This window comes from Manis pentadactyla, chromosome X (assembly GCF_030020395.1).
Source record: "Manis pentadactyla isolate mManPen7 chromosome X, mManPen7.hap1, whole genome shotgun sequence".
NCBI classification, from domain to species: domain Eukaryota; kingdom Metazoa; phylum Chordata; class Mammalia; order Pholidota; family Manidae; genus Manis; species Manis pentadactyla.
This window is the reverse complement of record NC_080038.1, coordinates 2,550,792-2,572,347: the sequence shown is the minus strand read 5'-3', so window position 1 is coordinate 2,572,347 and position 21,556 is coordinate 2,550,792.

The window sequence follows — 21,556 nt, the reverse complement described above, 5'->3', positions numbered from 1 at the left end:
TGCAGAAATGGATGCGTGTGAACCACTGGGAAAAAGAAGGTCACTGGAGTTTGATGGCAATGTGGGGCTCAAAGGATTCATATTACTGGAGAACTAGGTTTAAAATTTCCTGAAAGAAGGTTTTTGGCTCCCATGTCAAAGGCCATCGCTAATGAAGTTATATAGCAGCCACTCGAAATTTAGAAGGCTTCTCTTCCAGTGTCTGTATTTTTTTTTCCTTTAGATTTTCGTTAATTGGATGGAAAGCTGTAATTTTCAGTGTCAGATGCAGAAAGTATATACCGTCCGTATAATTAGTGAAACATTCACTATTCCATCAACTCTGTGAATAGAGAGACATCCAGCGAACCTACTTTTGTGTGGCTGTAATGGAGACTTTTGTCTGTGATGGAGGGCAGATAAACACCAGTGCCCAAAATGGAAGGAAAGAATGTACCTGTTTACCGGCGAACATTATTTCCCCTGCATATGTGTGAACATGAGATGGAGACAAAGTGCAAAATGACAGAGCTAAAAAGGATCCTTCTGATCTGTTTTTGAAGTACAGTCTATGAAATTTATGCCAGGGGCAAGAAGATGTTATCCCATGCAGCCACACATCCCCAAATGACAGACGTCATACCATGTCTATCCTTTCTTCCAACATTTACACACATATGATCCTCTGTTTGCTGAGATACGATTTTTCTATACCAAGAGCACATAATCATTTAAGAAGATGGTGGTGTCAATATGTTTTCATTATTTTCAATTGTTTACTCAAGGTTAACAACTTGTCAGATCAGCCATTCTAGGCAAATTACCTGTTTTAACCCTGTTCTATTAGAAAATATGCATTCTTTAAGCAGAATCAATTCTCTGAAAGTTCATTTTCATGCAAACTACATTCCTCTGCATTGATAGAAATACCAAGGTGTGGATTGAATCTATACTGTTCTGACAAGTTCATCTGGCATAAAAACCTTTAGATAAAATTATCACAGTCAAGGAAACAAAAGAAAGATAATATGTTTCCATTTTGCGATTTTTACCTTAGTTCATTTACTCCAGTATTATCACTGATTTCAGGACCAGAGATTTATTGTCTCACAGTTCTGGAGGCTGCAAGTCTGAGATCAAGGTCTCGGCGGGGCTGGTTTCTCCTCCTCAAGTGTATTAACAGCTCATGCTGCTAATAGCATTTGCGCAAAGCTCCCATAGATATAGATTTGTAGGAAATGCCGTCTTGCAAGGTCTTTTCAGTTTGAATTAGAGCTGCTTGCTTCTTAAAAAGTCCTTGTGGGGAACGTTCTTCTCTCCGTCATCATCCAGAGATCATGCACCTTAAACTATGCATAAAAAACCAGTTGTTCTCTGACCCAACCGGTGGTGAGCCCAGAACATTCCACCATTGGGGGAAGTTGCTTCATGGCAAACAGATTAAACAGGTCTTAGGGTCCAATTTTTTGTGGGACAACATCATCTGCATCCTGTGTGATCTCCCTGCTGAGTACCTTCAACAGAGAAATCCGTAATCCCTGAAGTATCTGGTTCAAAAGCATGGACCCATTAAGTGCACATTTGCATTGATATCCTCTAGCCATGAAATACATGTCCTCAGAGAAAAGATCTCAGACACAGGAACCATGAACACAGAATGCATAAAATATATTCACAAACTGAATAAACATAGTATCTGCTTATTTTCATGAAACCAGGTTGAGCTCTCCCTTCTAAACCATGTATCACTGAGATGCGCAATTTCCACACCTTTCCCGTGTGCCATTCTTTGTTTATTCAGACACCATTCCAGCACATACTTCAGTGCTACACATTCTGCCCTCAAAATGCCTTCCTAACAATTGAGAATTAAGATCCAAAGCTTGGTTAGCCCTATAAGCCATGTACCAAGGTCAAGTCTGGATTACACCTGTTGTTTCAATATAAGAGACAATGGACTCTCTCTCCTCCCCACAAATGTTCTAGTATGTATAATACCTTGTAAGTTCATTCCGTAAACCATATCAGAGGACTAACTACTTCATTCCAGATATTTGTAGTTGAAATTGAGTGCCTTTACTTTCTCTGGGACCCAACTCAGAAATCTCTTAGGCTTTCAGATGTAGTCTCTCATATAAGCCATAATCCCTCTATGTTGGAGGAAAAATGGAGCGAATGTGTACATGCATGCACGCACACACACATTTTACTTCCCCCTGCAAAACCTTCTCCCATCATCCTTGGGCTGAATAAATAAATAGCTGGGTTATCTGAAGTAGAGGCTCTTTCTTATTTAATTGCACTCATAGAAGCTCTATGTTTTGAACAAAACTTGGCTGTTACCCCACAAAAAATATGGATGGTAGTTGTATTAGCCAGTCTGCAAAAAGTTTCAGGGGCTGTACACTTTTCAGTATAAGGAAACATCACTTTGTTTCCTTCACAAAGGAAGACAGGACATTTCAAATATTGAAAAGAAATGAAAGGGGTTTTATTTCTACCTTTCTCCTCACTGCTATGAAGCAGTGTATGAAAGTATGTGTTTAAAAGAAGGCATTTGTAAGAGAACTCTTTACAGGGGTTCTGCAGAGTTGCAGGCACCGCTCAGTTTCTGGGGTGAACCCCAAGCACCATGGTGGCTGGCTGTACTCGACTGGGATGATCCAGTGGACGACAGCAATAAATAAAATCAAATGAGGCAAAGCCTAGATGCATCCTTTGTGGGAATAATTCCAACTTAGTGTTTGGGATCCGACCCTGTCCCAGATGGTAGGAAAAGGGTGCTTACATGGTTCCTCAGTCAGAAGGGCTCCAGACAGAATGATTTCATAAACCTCCAGGTCAATGATTTTTATTCACCTAAATCAAGGGAAAAACTTATTAGTTGTATTTTTAATTTTAAATCAGTCTAATTTCCTTGTAAACAGAAATGAATTCATTCTACCCTAAGTCATTACATAAACTATGAGGGTGTATTATTAGGTTAAAAGGAAGCACTTGAGGACATTTAAAACCATATTAGAAATACATGTAAATAAAATGGTCTTCTGGGTAGTTTTGTTTTTCCAATTATTGATGACTGACTTTCAAGTAAGATGTCAACACTCCTCTGAAATGATGCACCATTTGATTTGTGCTTTTATTTTTTTTCTTGTTTATCGAGAGAAGTTCCAAACATAGATTCATTTTTTAGAAATTCGTTTTCATGTTTTCACCCTAAACTGCCACCCTAAGGGCTCTCTAACTCATGACCTTACCTGGAAAAAATATTATTCATATTTCAAATCACAAATCACACTGAATGTTAAACTCTGCCTAGGAATGTTTTAATTTTACAATTATATTTGGGTCATATTTTCTTAATAGAACATACCTAACACAAATAAAACCTGTGCATATTTATGTATGCATGTATGGTGTAGTATGTATAGTACCCATATAGAAAGAAAAATGTTGCTTTATTTTAATTATAATGTTAATTATTATTATCTTTATTACTATTTATTTTCCTAGTGAGGTATCACTGATAGACAACCTTATATTGGTTTCAAATATACAACACAGTGGTTCAACAGTTTCCCATATTATTAAATTCTCACCCTCACTAGTGCAGTTACTAGTTATTTTTATTACTGTTTTATGAGCACTTAACATAGGACCTACCCTCTTAGCAAATTCATCAAAATAAGCTATATCCAAGGACAAGTGGGGTACTTACTTATCTGAGGAATCTAAACTAAGTAAACTCATAGAGTGGAACAGAGTGGAAATGGAGAGATATTGGTTAAAGGGCATAAAGTATCAGCTAGCCAAGATGGGTAAGTCCCAGAAAATCTACAGGGCAAAGAGGCTGAGTTAGTGATGTTGATTGTGTACTTAAACATCAGTATTTATTTCTTCACTGAAATAATTCTCACTTCTGACACTGAAATCAGTGAATAAACGTCAGCTAAGAAATTCATGACGGAAGACTTATTTTTATTTAATAATACCAAAAAATGACCTTGGGATGAATGGCCGTTAGAGAGCATCTCTCCTTGAAGAAGGAGTGACAGGTATAACATGAGGTTTCAAAGATAAACGTATGGTAATGAGTTAAAATATTTGTGATAAGATGACAGGGATTAAAGTGTTTTCCACAGAATAATAATGAATTCAGCAAAGTTAGAGGGAAAGAGAAAAACCTCTTCCACATTTGTGTGGAACTAGAATAGAGGTCTAATTGGGATTTGTTATATCATGAAATATTTATCCTTTTTACAGTTCTAAGCCTCGTCTTCTCACATCGATTTTTGGTATTTTATACTTCCTTTTATCAGAAACAAAAATATTGCAGCTAAAACAACTTATTTTTAGTTGCCTTTTTTTCAATAAGCACTCAAAAATTATTTTATTGTAAGAAACACATTTTCCAAAATTTATTAGTTCAATAATATTTTTTAATGTATATGCATCATGTGGTATTGATCATGTTGCTACTATGACTTAATAATTCAATAGCTATTGAATTATTAAGGAATTATGTATACAACTTATAGTTATGTTGTATCAAAGAGGTACCGTTATTAACTGTAATAAATTGCAATGCAGATGAACATATTTCAATTTTAATGCAGCACCTCACCGTCCAAGAAAATAAAACACATCAACATTGTAATCTATACATCACGTTTTTGCGAGGAATTAATATGATAGCTTCCGTTTCTTGTGTTCTTATTTGGTGCAACCCATTTTTGAGAATCCTTGCATATGTTAATTAAATTGTCACAACAAATTTAGGATGTAGGAGTTAATGTTATTCTCATATAATTGCTAAGAAATAGCAAGCTCAGACTGACTTTGCTTCTCTGCCAGAGCTCACCCAACATTCTGGCAGCAGAATTAAGAGAGAATTCATCATGTTTAGGAAGAAGGGATGTTCTTTGGTCACCCAGGGTTCATACCACGGCTGTTGCTAAACCTGTGACATCCTCTGAAGAAGCCAACCCATATTTCATCCCTTTTCTGTAGCTTAAGATAATTCAGTAAGTGTTCATTTTTAAGAAGAATATTAGGGATGGTGATAACTATGTTAAACAGTAGTTACCTAGAAATGTCACTTCTATATACAACATTACTGTAGTATTTTTTTTTTCAGTGATTTGTCATTCCAGGGAAGTTGAGGGAGGTTACCGTGTGAATGGGATTAGCGATATGTCAGCATTAAGAAAATTGGAATTAGGAACAAAAGGATCACCATGCGTCCTTTCAAAGCTTGAGCCCCTGCTCAATAATATCATGTATTATAATGTAGAAAACTGTGAGGCTGTAAATAATGTTCATCAACCATAGATACAAATTAACCCTGGCGATTAGAAAATACAAACCCTAGGTTATAGCTGTTATTGCCTGTGGTACATTCACCAACTTTGTAGCCAAATTTACCTTTCTGCTAGCTCCCTCCTTGATGCAAGACGTAGTTGATGCATGTTTAACTAATATATATGCAACATCTTCCAACATTTTGAAAGTTATATTTTAACATTGATGATATATTTCATTTACACATGTTTGCAAACAAATGTGCTTTGGAACGTGCTCTTCCCTATAATTCTATTCCTTGAATAGTGTTTAACCATATAATATATTTAATCTATGTGTCATGTTCAATACTGATGCTGATAGGTATTTGGTTAAAAATGCTAAAACTTTAATATTTTGATTTAAAAATTTGGTATGCATTCATGTACTGTAATAAATGCTATGCCCAAATGCAAAACTCCTTGATTTCTATAAGGTAAAAAATAAGACGTTGTCATTAAAAAAACAAGTATTATTATGAGGAAAATAATCATAGTGCAACGTCTTGGTCAAATTCTAAGTTGTGTTTTCTTCTTTGCCTGTACTAGTATGAAATCAGGAGAGATACCCTTATATCAGGCCACATTTAAATACATTTTAAGAATAAAAATGATGAAAAGATAATACAGCAAAAGTCCTGCATGTGAAATTTGGGTTTGAATTGTAAGTACAAGCATCCTTACTATTAGAGTTATTAGTAGACTGGAATTTGAGTTAAGTACAATTAATAATACAAAAAATTAGTATGTAAGATTATCAGTAAGATACCCAGTAAATGAAAAAAAAAAGAGATTATTTACATTTAGTTGATTTGGCATTTATACTAATAAATATAGCAGTGTTCTTTTTCAGGGTTATTTAGACATAGAAATTTCAAAGAAACTTTAAATGAAGAATTACACCATTGTTATTTTAAAGGTGAACCTACAAACACTTTGATACCTGTTAACTGGCTTACATACATTTTTGGGTTTGTTAACAAGTATGCCAGCTTTAATGCCATTGACACTAAAGCACAACAGTCCTTATTTGGAAAAATTTTGATTTTTAAATTTGAGGAAATTAGTACATTAGTGTCGTTTGCCATTTGAGGTAAATGCACCAGAACTAGTATTAGGAGCAATTCTCTATTTGAAGTAAAGTTGGCACTAAGTTCTCTCATGATTTTTGGAAATTAATCAAGAAGAATATGGGTGTTATTTGGAAATTTGAGTGTGTATTTTAATTTGAACCAATGTTCACCATTGTAATATGGATTTTATACTACTAAGTAGTAAAAATAAGGGTTTTACATGGAATTGGAAATAATAAGCATGCCAGTATTTGTTATCAAAGGTATTTGGATTTTGGAAGTTGAATTACAATTTGAATTAATAAGTAAAGCTGTGTTATCTGGGATTTAGATAAGTGATCGTTATTTGAAAATTTAAATATGTGCATCAGTGTTTTTGAGGACTTGAAGTGGTTTAAGTACAACAGTGCTTTCAAAGTGAAGATTGGAATTTGACTTGAAATATGAGCTTCAAAGTACACAAGCATTATTTGGAGTTGGAATTAATATATGTACCAATGTTTGTTATAGTCTTATTTGTATTTTTGAATTTTAATTTGGAATTCAACTAATGAATATATTAGTGTTCTTTTGAAATGAGTATTTGCCTTTGATTCAAACTGAATTAAATCAGTAAGTAGACCAGTGTTATTTACTGAGCCATGAAGTACACAACTCTATGTCATGCAGTTTATTTAGATTATGCAATTTCAATTGAAATTTGAGTTAATAATTAATCAGTGTTATTTGCACTGAGAACTAAGAAGTGTATGAGTACATGCTATTGGTGTTACTCGGATTTTGAAATTTCAACTTGACATTTCTGTTGGAAGTTCCGGATTATAATCGGGAACTTAAAAATTTATAATTGAATTAATAAAATGCACCAGTGTTATTTGTAGTTAATGTGAATAATTACACTGGGGCTTGTTTATTTGAGTTTGGAATATGAGTTCAAATTTCAAGTAAATATACATCATCAGAGTTCATTTGAATTTAAAATAAAACACGCACCCTGCCGTGGTGGTTATCAAATTCATTGGAATGTTTTAAATTGTCACAGGAGTTAAAACAAACAAGTAAAATGACGACGTTATTTGGCATCTGAGCTAAGAACTGCACTGGTGTTTTCTTTTGTTTTTACTACTTTTTTCGTCTGGGGAGCTTTAAGGAGAATTTGAACCAGCAAACAGAGTGCCATCAATTTTAATTTCAGCTGATCAATGTACTGGGACGTTTTATCAAAATCAGAAGGTAATTGACACTTGTGTTTGAATTTGCTCTCACAAGTCCACTGTTATCTGAAATGGGAATATGTATTTGGAATTTGAATGGTTAAATGAAAAATGCTTCTTATCGGACGGACCTGTGTAGTGGAATTTTAATTGGAATTTGAACTGATAATCATACTAGTGTTACTTGGTGCTGGACCTCAAAAGCAGGCCCGTCCCTGTTTATGGCTGTTTTTGGATTTAGGAACCCAAATTGGCGCTTGAGTTGACACTGCTGTTAAGAAGAATTTAAATGACTAAGCGTAACACTGGTTTTTCTATAAGGTTTCTGGAATGGGGAATTCTAACTCAAAGTTAAATAACTAGAAGATACACTGTTAAGTACACCACAGTTTTTAAAAAATATCAGCTAATAAGTTCGCCAGTACTTCCTATCCTTTAATTTTTATTAAAAAAATTTTTTTTGGAAATTTAATTGGAATTTGAACTGTTCGTTATACCAAGGTTATTTGCATTTAGAACAAGTAAGTTTACCAGTATTTGTTATCAATACGATTTGGATTTTGGAGCCTGCATTCATAGGACCAGTAGCGTTATTTACAATTTGAGTCAATAATTATGCCGTTTCTTGGGGTCAGAGATATTAGGATATTCTCATTGGCATATGAATGAATAAGGACAGCAGGGTTCCTTGAACTGTAAACCCACTGTGTGCATGTATTAGGGGTACATGTAACATATGCGGGTGGCCACATGTATTTACACTCTGAATGGGGATGGCCCCTGAGATGAAGTCCTCCTAGGCTTGTCCTCCAAGTTCCTGCCATTCCAGGCCCCCGATCTAATACATCAGTACAAATTATTTGAGATTTGATATAATACGTCCATAAAAGCTTGTTATTTGGTTTATTGGCATGTTGGAATCAGGATTGAAATATGAATTCATCAGCCCCTCAGTCTCATTTGGAATTTGATTAGTAAGCCTAAAGTTTGGCGTCTGAGTGTGTACGTGTGTTTTATTTGAAATTTAGGTGAGAAATTATGCCAGTTGTTATGGAGACACTTAGATATTGAAGTGAGGATTGAAATGTATACTGTCACACTGATGGGTGCTCCTTGGAATTTGAGACCCAAGGTCATCAATTATCATTGTCACACGTGTTTGAGTTTCGTATATGAGAACTTAGACTCGTGATTCCCACAGTATTTGGAATTTCTAGTAATAAGTGTACCAGTGTTGGCTTTCAGATTGATATGGATTTTAGAATTTAGTTTTAAATTAATAACTGATATGTACAGCAGTCATTGTGATAGGAGATACTGAAATTCTGGAAATGGGAACATAGCCATACATCGGTGTGATTTTGAATTTGAACTCATGTGCGTAACCCCGTGTGTTTTCAGAAATACCAGATTTTGGAATTTAATTGAAATATGAGCTCATATGCACCGGTGTTACTGGAAACTGGAACTACGAATAGTTTCAGTCCTTGAAACCAACACAATTTATATTTCAGGATTTGAATTGGAACTTGAATGAGTAAAACCACAAGTGAGATTTGCAATTTAAGCTCTTAAAGACAGCAGTGTTTGTTATGCATAAATTAGGATACAAATAGACTTTAGAATCCGAATACAAATTAACAAGTACTGCGGAATGCAAAACAAGAGGACCAGTATTTATCCTCAATGTTCTTTGGATTTTGAAATTTGAAGTGGAATTTGAAGTAATAAATACAGTAGTGTTTTTTGAACTATATAGTTCACAGGATAATTTGATCTGCTAAATACACTGTGGTTTAGAATTTGAGAGAATTTGTATATCCATGCTTGCTAATTGGGTAATTCAGATTTTGAAATTTGAATATAAATTTGAAATAAGTGTCCCAGTTTTACTTGGAATATGAACACGTAACCCCACCACTACTCATTTTCAGATACATTGTCATTTGGAAATTAATTTGGAAATGTAATCACATATACATAGTGTTGGGAATTTGAATGACATGTGCATTTTGCATGTTACAGAGAGTTGTAAATTTTTTGCAACAATTCACTGGTGCACAGGCTTCTTATAAAATGTTTGTCTACTCCAATTAAGCTTATTTCTGTGTAGCATCCATTCTCCTGACCATCCATTGAACTGTTTCTATCACTTGGCTTCTGTAGGACTGACAGGGGTGTAAACACCCACATCATACTACACATAGATGTCACGCCTTGCCCCAAAAGCAGGAGTTTGTTAAGACTTTAAAAGCGACCCCAGAAAATTAGTTGGATCGCAAGTAAAATTGTCAACACATGAGAAACCTGGGGGAGCTTGATTACCAATTAATAATAGGAAATAGGCATGTGATCCAAGGAGAAACTCAAATAGAGAGATTTGGATGTCAAAGGGGTCAGAGAGACTTTGGGAGGATATTCAAAACACATTTTTCATGTTGTGTTTCCACCAAACAGATCGTGGGTCGTTCTGCAAATTCAAACATAGATGGAAGTGGGGTTCATCATTCTTGCTGACCCTCACATCAGCCGAAACAGTCAACAGTGCCACCTCTCATGTAACCGTGTCCACACAACGAACATGACTTAAATTATGTTGATTCTAAGGAAAACACTTGTTTTCATATATACTCTTATTTTTGTAGAATAAGTCTCAATTTAAAAAAATTTTACTCCAGGATAGTAGGCTAATATTTTTAAGGGGTGCGTTTTGAGCGGCCTTTTATTTTACATGTTTTATTAGGGTAACAAGGACCACTTGTGCTAAATTCATTTAATATTTTCCAGGTAATGTTGGGTAGATATGGAGGATCACAGAAGAACAGGAACAGAGTAGCCTGCCTAGGAGTGATTGCCAACCCCTGAGTATCCAGTTCTGTATATCACATGACAAACACACACACACACACACACACACACACACACACACACACACACACACAGAATCCAAGAATAAAGAATCTGAAGACTACCACATCTTCCTTATTTTACAGGATATCTATGAAAGTCAGTAGCAATTAGTAATTTGATATGAATGGTGTATTACTATGGGCATATGTCAAATGATACACACTGTGACTGACACTTACCAAAAACCGTATCCAATATACTGTTCTGGGGAGAATAATCCAGAATATGTTTTTGCAAGAAGTATGTCTACATAACTAAAAACACACGTCCCCAAATTCTAGTGAACAGCCCAGTCAGGGGTACAGTATCACTAAGAAAATAAAGCTTTTGTTCACTGTATAAACAGACTATTTACACTTACCTAGACTCAGTTCCAAAGGCTGAAAGTGCATTCACGTAAGGATCTGGACAGTTTCTTACATCACCAAGCCCCAAATTTATTTCACATTAATCATATATCTCTGGCTGCCTCAAACCTATAGACAGCATAATTAACTTAAATATAGAAACTGCTTTTATGTTCTCACCCTCTTTAAAGCAAGTCATTTATGGACAAATTAATGTATTTAACATGTTTTAAGAGAAACAAAGACCCAACTTCTCACATCAAAAAAGGCAAACTATACATTTGACAATGATATTAATGACTGTTGCACCTAAAATATTGTCCATACTGAACTTTCCTCTCAGCCTAAAAATGCATAGTGGTGCTGAGAAGAAAAATACAAATAGAATAAAACATATTGAATAATCTCCTTGGCACACATCATGATGTTTGAATATATATATATATATATAAAAACATTAAATGGGAGCAAACAGATCTGTAGTTGCACTTAAATATAAATTATCTTGTAGCTTCTTTTCTGACTTTATTTCTGTGGTCTATTTGATCACAATGGATTGTTTTCTTTATTTAGTTAACAGCTAATAGGTGGTGGCTACTGAGCTAAAAAACTGCAACACCAAGGTAGATAAGATACGTTACCTGCCAAAAATGAGGTAATATAAAATGAGGGCAAAAAAAAAGAAACGCACATGGACCTGGGAATCTCAAAGGAGTGGTTTCTCTATCTCTGTGCACACGTGGAAACATTGCCTAGGAATCTCCCAGGAAGGGCTGAACAGGGACTGGGAAACATTAAGGTAGCCAAGAAAGAACATGATTAAGACAGTGGAAAGCCAGTCAATTTTATCCTTGAGGTGGCTGCAGTTATTTGCAAAATTAGATTTAGTCTCTGTGCACAACCCAGCCATCAGAGATGTGTCCAAACTCTTTATGCTCTGAAAGGAAGGAATAGAATTACTATTTCGGTCAGTGGTGTTCTCCTACATCCTCCACAGTAGTTATCAATGCATTTAAGATACATGCATTTCTACCACTTTATTTCTTTTCATTACAGTATTACAACAGAGGTAAAACAAGTACTTGAGATCTGGGTAAGGAACCATTTGGAAAAGGCATTTGCATGTTTCAGTAATTCACTACCTGTTATTTTTACTGGTGTGGAAAATTGGGAGTAAGAGAAAACGCTTCTTTTCTTGGATGAAAATTGAGTATGTGTGAAAAGTAATCGCAGTTCACTTACTTTATGGATTTTGAGAAAGTGCAAATAAACTGATATAAGTAAAATAATCAACAATGGCCAGTAACTCTGAGTGTGTCCTCTGGTCTTTAAACCACACGAAGTTTGGATCAGTCTACATCAGAAAATCCCAGGGCGTAAGGCATGCACGTTTAAAAAGCTAGGTGAGATTCGTTAAAATCACTGATCCAAATGATGGCTCTAGGATTTGAAGATCTGTGCTCCCTGACCGCTTTGGAGATTAGAACATCCACACAGGGTTTCACAAAGAATGCTGGAGGGGACTATGTGAAGATGAATTAGTATATTTAATTGTCAGAGAAAAATACAAGAAAACACTTCCAGTCTAGACCTGCCCGTATCTGTTGTTTGCAGTCCACTCAGGCTGCAGTTTTCTGTTAGAGCAGCCCAAATCGAACAAGACAGTACCATAAAATTTGCTTCTAGTGTACACCATCTTTCAATTTTCCCCTAGTAGACTCAAGGCCCCTGATGTTGGTGGAGGAAAATGAGCAGAATTTGCAGTTCTACACAAATATCTGTGTCGGTGTAGACAAGGACCCGTCAGCCTGCTTAAGCACTGGGTCGTAGGAAACCGGTATGTTCCTATCACCCACCCTAATGTTCCCTTCCCTCCCACACCTCTGCTGGAAGGGGTGCCCTGTGGCTACCTGGTTAATCAATACCTACTATAGCCAATGCCAGGTGGAAACAGTACATTTTCTTTTAAAACACGACTCCTTTAGCAAGATGCTGCTTGGATGTTTTTCATGACAGCAATAGCAGGGACCTGCTCCATCTAGTTAAAATGTTCTAGGAACAAAGTGTCCTTGTTTTAGGGCTATTAATGCGTGCTGCCCCGAACAGGGTCTTTACCACCTGTAAACCAGCTCACCCAATTTACCTCAGACGCCCCTGAGAAAAACCAGGTGAACTCAGCCTCAGGAGTGGGGGGCCGCTGGGCTATGACCATGGCATCCCCCAGGGTGAGCAGGGCCCCTCATGTCTGCCTCTAGGAATGACCCTGCAGAACAAGGCTGGAGTCTGGGGTCAGGCATTCCAGCCAGAGCATCATCTGCCCTGCTGCCGGGCACCCGGTGACTTGGGAACCCCTGTCCGTCGCTGATACAAGTGGATCTTCAGTTCGGCACATAATAGTAAGATGCAGCCTCCTGCCCTCCCTCATTTCCTTCCAGGAGGCCCTTGTAAAAAGGAGGAGAAGCACTTCATAATAATGTAATGTTCTGGAAGGGGTCCGAGCCCAGCATCTGCCTCTCTGGGCTTCTCAGGTCCTCCCGATGAATCCTCTGATCAGCCCCAAAAGGCAAGCACCACTTTGCTTACCAGAGGAAATTTTCGGATGCTCAGTCTTTTAGTCTGTCTTATAATCTCCACCAAGTTCTGTCTTTTTCACTTCCTCGCCCAGTTTTGGTGATTGCAACGGAGGATGCAAGTGGCGATGCTCCCCTGAGGACGGAAGAGGCCGAGTTCTCTGACTCTAAGCCAGCCTCCCCTCCAAGTCCCTGAGCCAGCCAACAAGCACTGCTGTCCGAGGGGACCCCCCCCATCTTGGAGACAAGACCATCTTCTTGTGTCCTTATAACCTGAGTGAAAATGCCTGCTTTTTACCCCTCCTTCCTAAATGCCCCATTTCCCAAAGTTTTGCACACCAGTGCAACAGCAAATTCCTTTCTTTCCCAGACATTTTGGTCTCTGGGATGAGTGGTATCCATTCACGTGTGAACTTTTGGGACCCCCAAACTCTTCCCATATCGAGAGGGGGCTGGTGTGGAACAACGGAGCCTTGTCCCTGTGTTGGGAGAAAGTATCACTAAATTATCTTCTACTAATGTGCAATAAAAACGCCAGCATTGTTAAGGAAATGCAAGACATAACATTATTACGTCTGATAGTGCTGAAGTCAGTCCTGCTTTAAAATTATAGTCAAGATTGGAGACCAGGTCCAGATTTCCAAATGAGCCCTGAGATACTGGGTATCACCATAGCAGTCAGGTTTTTCTGTAGAATATCTGTTATAGATTTCTTATCGACACCACTGTGAAATTCTAATGTGATTTTTGTATTATATTATTATGTGTTTGTTGACTATAGGGAAGAGTCAACTATGCTTAGAACTATGCTTCTCAGAACTACGATTACAGGGTTTTTCCCCCCACATTTTCAAGCAACCCTATTTATTGTTTTCACCCTTGGAAGCAAGACTGGGGCCCAAAAGGGTCCAAATGAGCCTCACGTTAAGAAAAGCCTTTGCAATTGCTTTGTAGCCAATCTAATCCTGTAATTTGTACCTGGAGGCAATTTGCTAGTTTAAATTTTCACCCTCTGATTTGTGAACTGTACCCCTGGCATGATACATGTTTGTAGGGACATCCTTTTCACCCACTTTTTAAAAAATACAATTCTTATTAATGAAAAGGTGCACATCTGCCTTTTTTTAAAAAAAAACACTTATCTGGAAATTGGATTCCTTCTTTCTCATTTGGCTTCTGCTATTTCCGATTAGGGAGTTTTTCTCAGGACAGGGTGAATGTGCAAAGGAACAGCAAATCAGAGATAAAATGAGTTTCAAAAGTACATCACCAGTGCTCATCACTAAAAAGGAGAAATGTGATCATCTCCTCATAATAATGCCAACTTCCTACAGGGACAGGAGAGACGAGATGACGTAATCTTATTTTGCTTATCGTCTTTTGCTGGGCTCTGTAGACTATTCAGCCTATGTGAAACTTTCCAAATTGAACATGAAGAAAAAAAAAAGACCAAATTTGAGGGGTTCTTGCTGTGATTTTGCAGTATGACCTCGTGAGGGAGCCGCCTTCATACATTAAAGTATGTTTATTATGAATGTTGGACATACAGGGATCCTGTTGTTTTCCCTGAGGCAGAGTTGAAAACGTATGTTGTATGGTAGGAGTCGTTGCCAGTACCAAGTCTCACGTAAAAAAAATCGCTTACAGTGCATTCACAGGTGCTCTGAAATCCTTACGTGTGTCTTCCATCGTTTCATAGACACACAGCCTCAGCAACGTCGTGATGAGTAGTAACCTTCAGGTCATATAACTGAGAACAACCGTTCCTGACAGTTGTCTTTCCCACACCACACGGGGGTCACCCTGTCTTAGTAACATGCATTTCCCTTCCCCCTGTGTTTTTTCATGACTCATTCCTTTTTTAGCCCTGAATAATATTCCTCTGTCTAGATGGACCCCAATTTATGTGTCCATCACCTGCTGAAGGGCATCCTGGTTGCGTCCAAGTTTCGGCAGTGATGCATAAAGCTGTTCTAGACATCCATGTGCAGGTTTTTGTGTGGACGTTAAGTTTTCAGCTCCCTTGTGTACATACCAAGGAGTGTGACTGCTGGGTTTCATGGTGAAGAGCGTGCTCCGTTTTGTAAGAAATTAGCGAACTGTGTCTGAAAGTGGCCATACAGTGTTGCATTGCCACCAGCACGAATGAGAGCCCCTGTCACTCTCAATCCTCACGAGCATTCGGTTCAAGGCAGAGGGCAATCAGGTGGAATGTGGGTGCTCTGGCTGAGTCGTTCACCTTGTGGTCAGGAGATGTGCCCGCCAGCCCACAGAGGATGCTGAACTTTTCCATCAAAGAACATCAGTTTTCCTTTGGGTTTGAGCCACTGAAGTACAGGACCTCTGTGTGTCAGCCGAGCAAGCCCTGCGGAAATACAAAAACAGCAGCAATAAGGGTGAGTGACAGGTACTTTATTCTACACGTTCACATTACAAACTTACTTTCTTCATAGAAAGCTTTTACTATCATGATTTCCCGAGGATATAGTTAACTCCATCTCCTTTCCTGCTCATTTTGACTGGCCACTGGATAATCATCTTGGCGTAAATGAAATGGTTTAAATGTCTGCTTTTATTTTATTGGTAATTTCTGTTTAGCATAAGGGGTGATCAAAGAGGCATGCTAATATAAAATAGACATTTACATAATTGCCACTTACTAAGGTGAACATGATAAACAAGACCCAATATCCCTTAAAACTAAATAGCAAAATGTTGCTAAATAGAAGTCATTTTCCATTACCTCAAGTACAATTATTGCTGACTTGATAATTGAATATTTCACCTCCCTTTTTTGGGGGGAATAGCTGTATGCATGATTTACAAGTGACCATTAGAGCACTCTAGTTATTATCTCTGCTAATACAATGTGGGCATCGCTTAATCTGTTTACCCATTTCTCCAACACTTTAATGAATGTCTAATGCAGTCTAGTTGAAATTAAAATTGCAATGTTCGAGTTGCTTTATTAATATTCCAATGATTAAGAAAATACAACTTTTGAAAGATCACGTTTTTCATTGATTGTCTCATGTGGGGTATCCTTTATCAATCGGAGGCTGCATATATTGAATTATAACAAAATAAGTTTGGGATAATTTTATTAAATGATGTAATTTATGAAATGGGCATGCTGACCTCGCATTTGTTTGAAATTAGCATTATCCTTTATTGGTAGTTATTCATCTATCTCTATATTTTCCTTTTAATCACTGCTTGATCTAAATCTGTATATACTGTACATTCAAAGCTCAATTTTCCCACTCTGATTTCCTTCTTAAAGCCCTAGAAGAAAACTTATTTGAATTTGATAGTTGTACCATTATTGTGTTATTGGCAATGCTAATTAAATGGCACTGGAATCAGATAATTTTTCTGTAAGACATTACTTTTTTGTACTTTGCAATTTTTTTTTCTTTTTTGGTGGCTAAGCTGGAGGTAATTTTTATTGAAATGTGTTTTAGTGAAACTCTTTACAAAGAATATGTAGTTTCAATCTTCTTGGTAAATTTATGTGCATATATCTGGGTAGGTATTTACACATAACATTCATAAGTAAAACTGCAATATATAGATATACACACACTTATCCAACATCTATTTCTATAATTGTATCTTTGTAAGAACAGAATGTCTGGGTCGTAGGATATGCTTATCATCAACTTTTGCTGAAACTATTAAATGTTTTTAAAGTGGTTTTTCTTCTAGAAATGTAAAGTGGGAGACCTTCTTATTCCATATCCTCCTAGTGCCAGCACTTGAACTGTCAGATTTTTTAATTTCAGGTGGTCCGGTAGCTGGGGTTCTGAGTATGGTTTCTGTATACATGACACTGATGACTAATGATGGCATTTTGGTATCCTACTTACTCAAGTGCCTATTTATTTTTTTATTAAGTAATCTGGCTCTTCACAACTGATATAAAATAATGTGTTCATAATGCTAGATATGAGTGGAATATGATTGGGAATAGGTGACATCTATTATTGCAAATATAATTTTTGGTAGCTTGTGTTTTCATTAGATAACAGGTGGATTGAAAATGAAACACTTCAGCAGTTAAGAGCAGTGCTTCAATTTCTTATTCTTTTCCTTTCCTGTAAAACTTTTTAAGAAATTATTTTGAAAAACACATAGCATGGGATTTACCCCCTTCACAAAATTTTAAGTGTAGGGTACAGTATTCTTAAGTATAAGCACACTGTCATACAGAAGATCTTTAGATGTTTTTACTCTTTCATAACTAGAACTCTATACCATTGACCAGTCAATTATTTTGTGTGTGTGTGTTTCTTCAAGAAATCTTTGTCTAATCCTTGTTTAAGAAAATACCATGCCACCATATCTTCTAAACTATTGTCATTTTAGCTTTCATGCATACATGTAAAATTGAGGTGGATTCTTTTTTTTTTTTTTTTTGGTATGGCATAAAGTAATTGTTTTATTTGTGATTTTTCAGTTTGCTTTTTTCTGTGGCTGCACCCAATTTTCCCCTACCACCTACAAAACCAACCTGCTTTCCTTATAATCCAAGTCAAATAATATTTACCCATATATATCTTTTCATTTTTTCTGAGTCAAAAATTTAACTGTTTTCTGAAAAATTCGTGTATGTCTTATTGTTCTTTTTAAGACATCATCTGTTTTCCCTGAGCTATTAAGTTTCCTCTGTCTTTAACTTGTTTTTTATTTTGTGTTTTTGCTTACACTTAACATTTCTGGGGTTCGTAGGGCTTCTTGGATGTGTGTTTGATTTCAGTCAACAGTGGTGAAAGATTCTTAGGGATCCTCTTTTTGAATATTGAGGGTTCCCTTCTTCCATCCCTCCCCACTCCTGGGACCCCAGTGGCATGGGCCTTGTAGCGTGTCTGAGTGACCCATATATACCAGCTTTTATTCTTCCTCTTATATCCTTTCGTTTCTGTTTGCTTCTTTCCACCAATTCTGTCTTCCACTGTAATCACCTGTCAATTCCATTCATTACTTTGTTCTCAATTTTAGAATTTTCTCCGATACTTTATGCTTTCTTTTATTGATACTCCTTACCGTCTAATTTTGTGGAACAACTGCATTGCAGATATTTAAAACCCCTATTCTTATCAGTGTAATAATTTGAGTTTTACAGTTTCTATCGTCTCTTTTGGTTTCCAGCCATTTCTTAGTGTTTCCTCTTATTTCTGGTAGCTTCTGGTTAAACGCTGGCATTGTTTAAAATGATTTTGAGAAATAAAATTTGACATGGGGGGTGCTGTTAGCTTTCTTCAATGCAGGTTGACTTCTTCCTTGATCTAATTGCATCTCATGGACACATGAAAGGCAAGCTTGCCTTCCTTGTGGAGACCCATTTATTTATTCATTTATTCTGGCTCACCCCTGCTCCTGTGACGTAGTCCCTGAGGGTCCCACAATGAAGCTTGCTTGGGCTTTTACCAGACCACCGCTCTCAGGTAGGCTTTCATGTCCTGTTTTTATTGTCCAGCAATAGGGTGGATGCCAGTGGTTCTCCTCAGGCTCCAAGTCATTGCTTGTCTCCAGGGCCCCTGGCCAATCCTTAGTGCCTTGAAGGCTGAATTCATCATGTCAGATCTTGAGTTAACCTCTATTCTGCCCATCTCCATACCCTTTAGAGATTTTCAAATAGAAGTCTTTTCAAACTTCTCCCTTCTCACGCAAAAGCTCCTCACAAATCAAGGCTAAATGCCAAACGATAATGATAATAAATAACAAGAATTTAAAAATCCCATGCTTGCAGGACAAGTTCTGATGTAATGTCCGTTCTTATTCTCGTGGCTTCATCTCAAGTTGGTGATCCTTGAGTGTCTAACAGCTGTAGATGTTCCTTCCTTGATATTGAGTTATGACCTAGATGTTTTATTATATTGTTTCCAATCTTTGTGTTTGAAACGAGAGCAAATACTCCTTGATCATGTCACAAAAGTCTTATCGTATTGATCAGAGATTATCAATATGATTATATTCCATTTGTTGGACTCAAATTACTTTCAGTTCATCTTAATTTTGAGCCTAAAGATATATAAGTACTGAAAGCTCACTTACTCACTGGAAAACTAATCAAATTATGCATTTTGAATCCCAGAGCTAATTTGATTCAATAAAGAAAAAGAGAATTTGCACAAATGTTCTCACCCATAAACATCCCTGTGAATTTCTAACAACTTTATTTCACTGTTCATCTCACACACACACACACATATGCACACACACAATTTGTAGCTTTGCAAGATAGAAAAGTTGTGCTTACAACTGGGTGAATCTAGGGAAATATTAATCACAGAGAAGAAAGCAATGCCACTGTCAGGAATCCAGTAACAACAAAAATTTTGAGGAATAGCTGATTATGAAAGTAAAAAAATGGGCAGAAACCCCTGTAGGTTAGATCAAAATCAAACTGTTTCATGTCCTTGTTGCAGAATACAGTCATGTTCGACGACGTGTACATCTCTGCTTCAACATCCTAGTGACTTAAATTTTGTTCTGTATATTTGAATAGTTTTGTGAATTATTTCACTTAAAAAAAAGCTGTAGAAGCTAAAAAGGTTTAACAGTTGACATGACGCTCTATAAAATGTGTTATTGTGTTTATTCCCATACAACCAACCTTCCCCTTGATTTGTTTGTTTCTGTTTTCATGCTATAAAATTTCTACAAGATGAAATGCCGAACATTTGAATGTGCTTGGTCTGTGAGGACTTGAAACCCCTGTTTAGGTGGTACATGTGGGCAGGCACAGTACTACATCCTGTCTCTGCCCCACGTCCACCTTGTTTATTTTTAACCAGCAAGTTAAATTTGTTTTCAGTTATTTGAAACTTGAAAAACAAGCAGAAACAAAAAATCAGATGCAGTGTATGAACTGTCAACTTAGGAGAGAATTCGGAATGTTTAGTTATATTATCTGTGTGATACTATAGCCACAAAGCATGCCAGGAAAAGCTAAAACCACCTGGCAGGGATGTTCTTCTTTCACTTTTATTGAGATGTAAGTGACACGTAGCACTGTATATAACACTAAGGTGTACACCGTGGTGACTTGACACACAGGTATTGCCGTGTAATTATCACAGTAAGTTTAGTTAACATCCATCATCTCACGGAGCTACAAGGAGAAAAACTTCCCTGTTGTGAGAACATTGAGGATTCAGTCTTATCAACTTTCAAATATACCATAGAGCACTATCGACTATACTCCTCATGCTGTGTACCACAACCCCAGGACTTCTATTATAACTAGAAGTTTGTATCTTTGGACCACGTTCCTCCAATCCTCTATCACCTACCCCTCATCTTTGGGAACCAGAAATCTTATTTTCCTATGCGTTTGTTTTAGATGTCACTTGTGAGACCCTACAGTATTTTTCTTTCTCTGACTTATGTCACTGAGCACAGTGCCTTTGTGGTTTATCCATGTTGGCAAAAGGGGCAGAATTTCCCTCTTTTTATGGCTGAATAATAGTCCATTGTGTGGACGGATCATGTTTTCTGCAAGAAACACGTGGGTGCATATGTCTCTTTGACATAGAGATGTTGCTTCCTTTGGATTTATACCCACGAGTAGAATTGCTGGATCATAGAGCAGTTCTGATTTTTAATTTTGGGGGGAAACTGCATACTGTTTTCCAACAAGAAATTACACCCTGGGTAATGGAGGTGTGAACAGTATAAAAGATCAGCATGCAAAAGAATTAGGACATTATGAGAAGGACATCTCTGGGTCAGAAAATGAGGCGAGTAAGTGCATCCTCAAGGGTTCCTGAAAATGTCAGGAAAACTAAATGCAAAACCTTTGGTGGAAGCAGTCGTTTCTGCTTTTAGGTTGCTTTGAAAATGACCTAAATGTCTCTATTTGGTGACCCAAGATGTTTAATTGTGTGTGTATTCTTCCCCCAGCCCAGGAAAAAAAAGTCATTGTGACACCCCTCATCTGTCCATAAATGTAACAAAATTAAAGCACACGTACTAGATAAACTTGGCAGAACTTGTAGCTGGAAAATGTCTTGCTTTGTTTTGTTAAAATTTTCACTGTCTCCAAAATTATTTTAGCTGCTGAGAAAAAGAATGTATAACTAATTAAAAACCAATTTCCAAAGGGTCTTTGAGCAACCG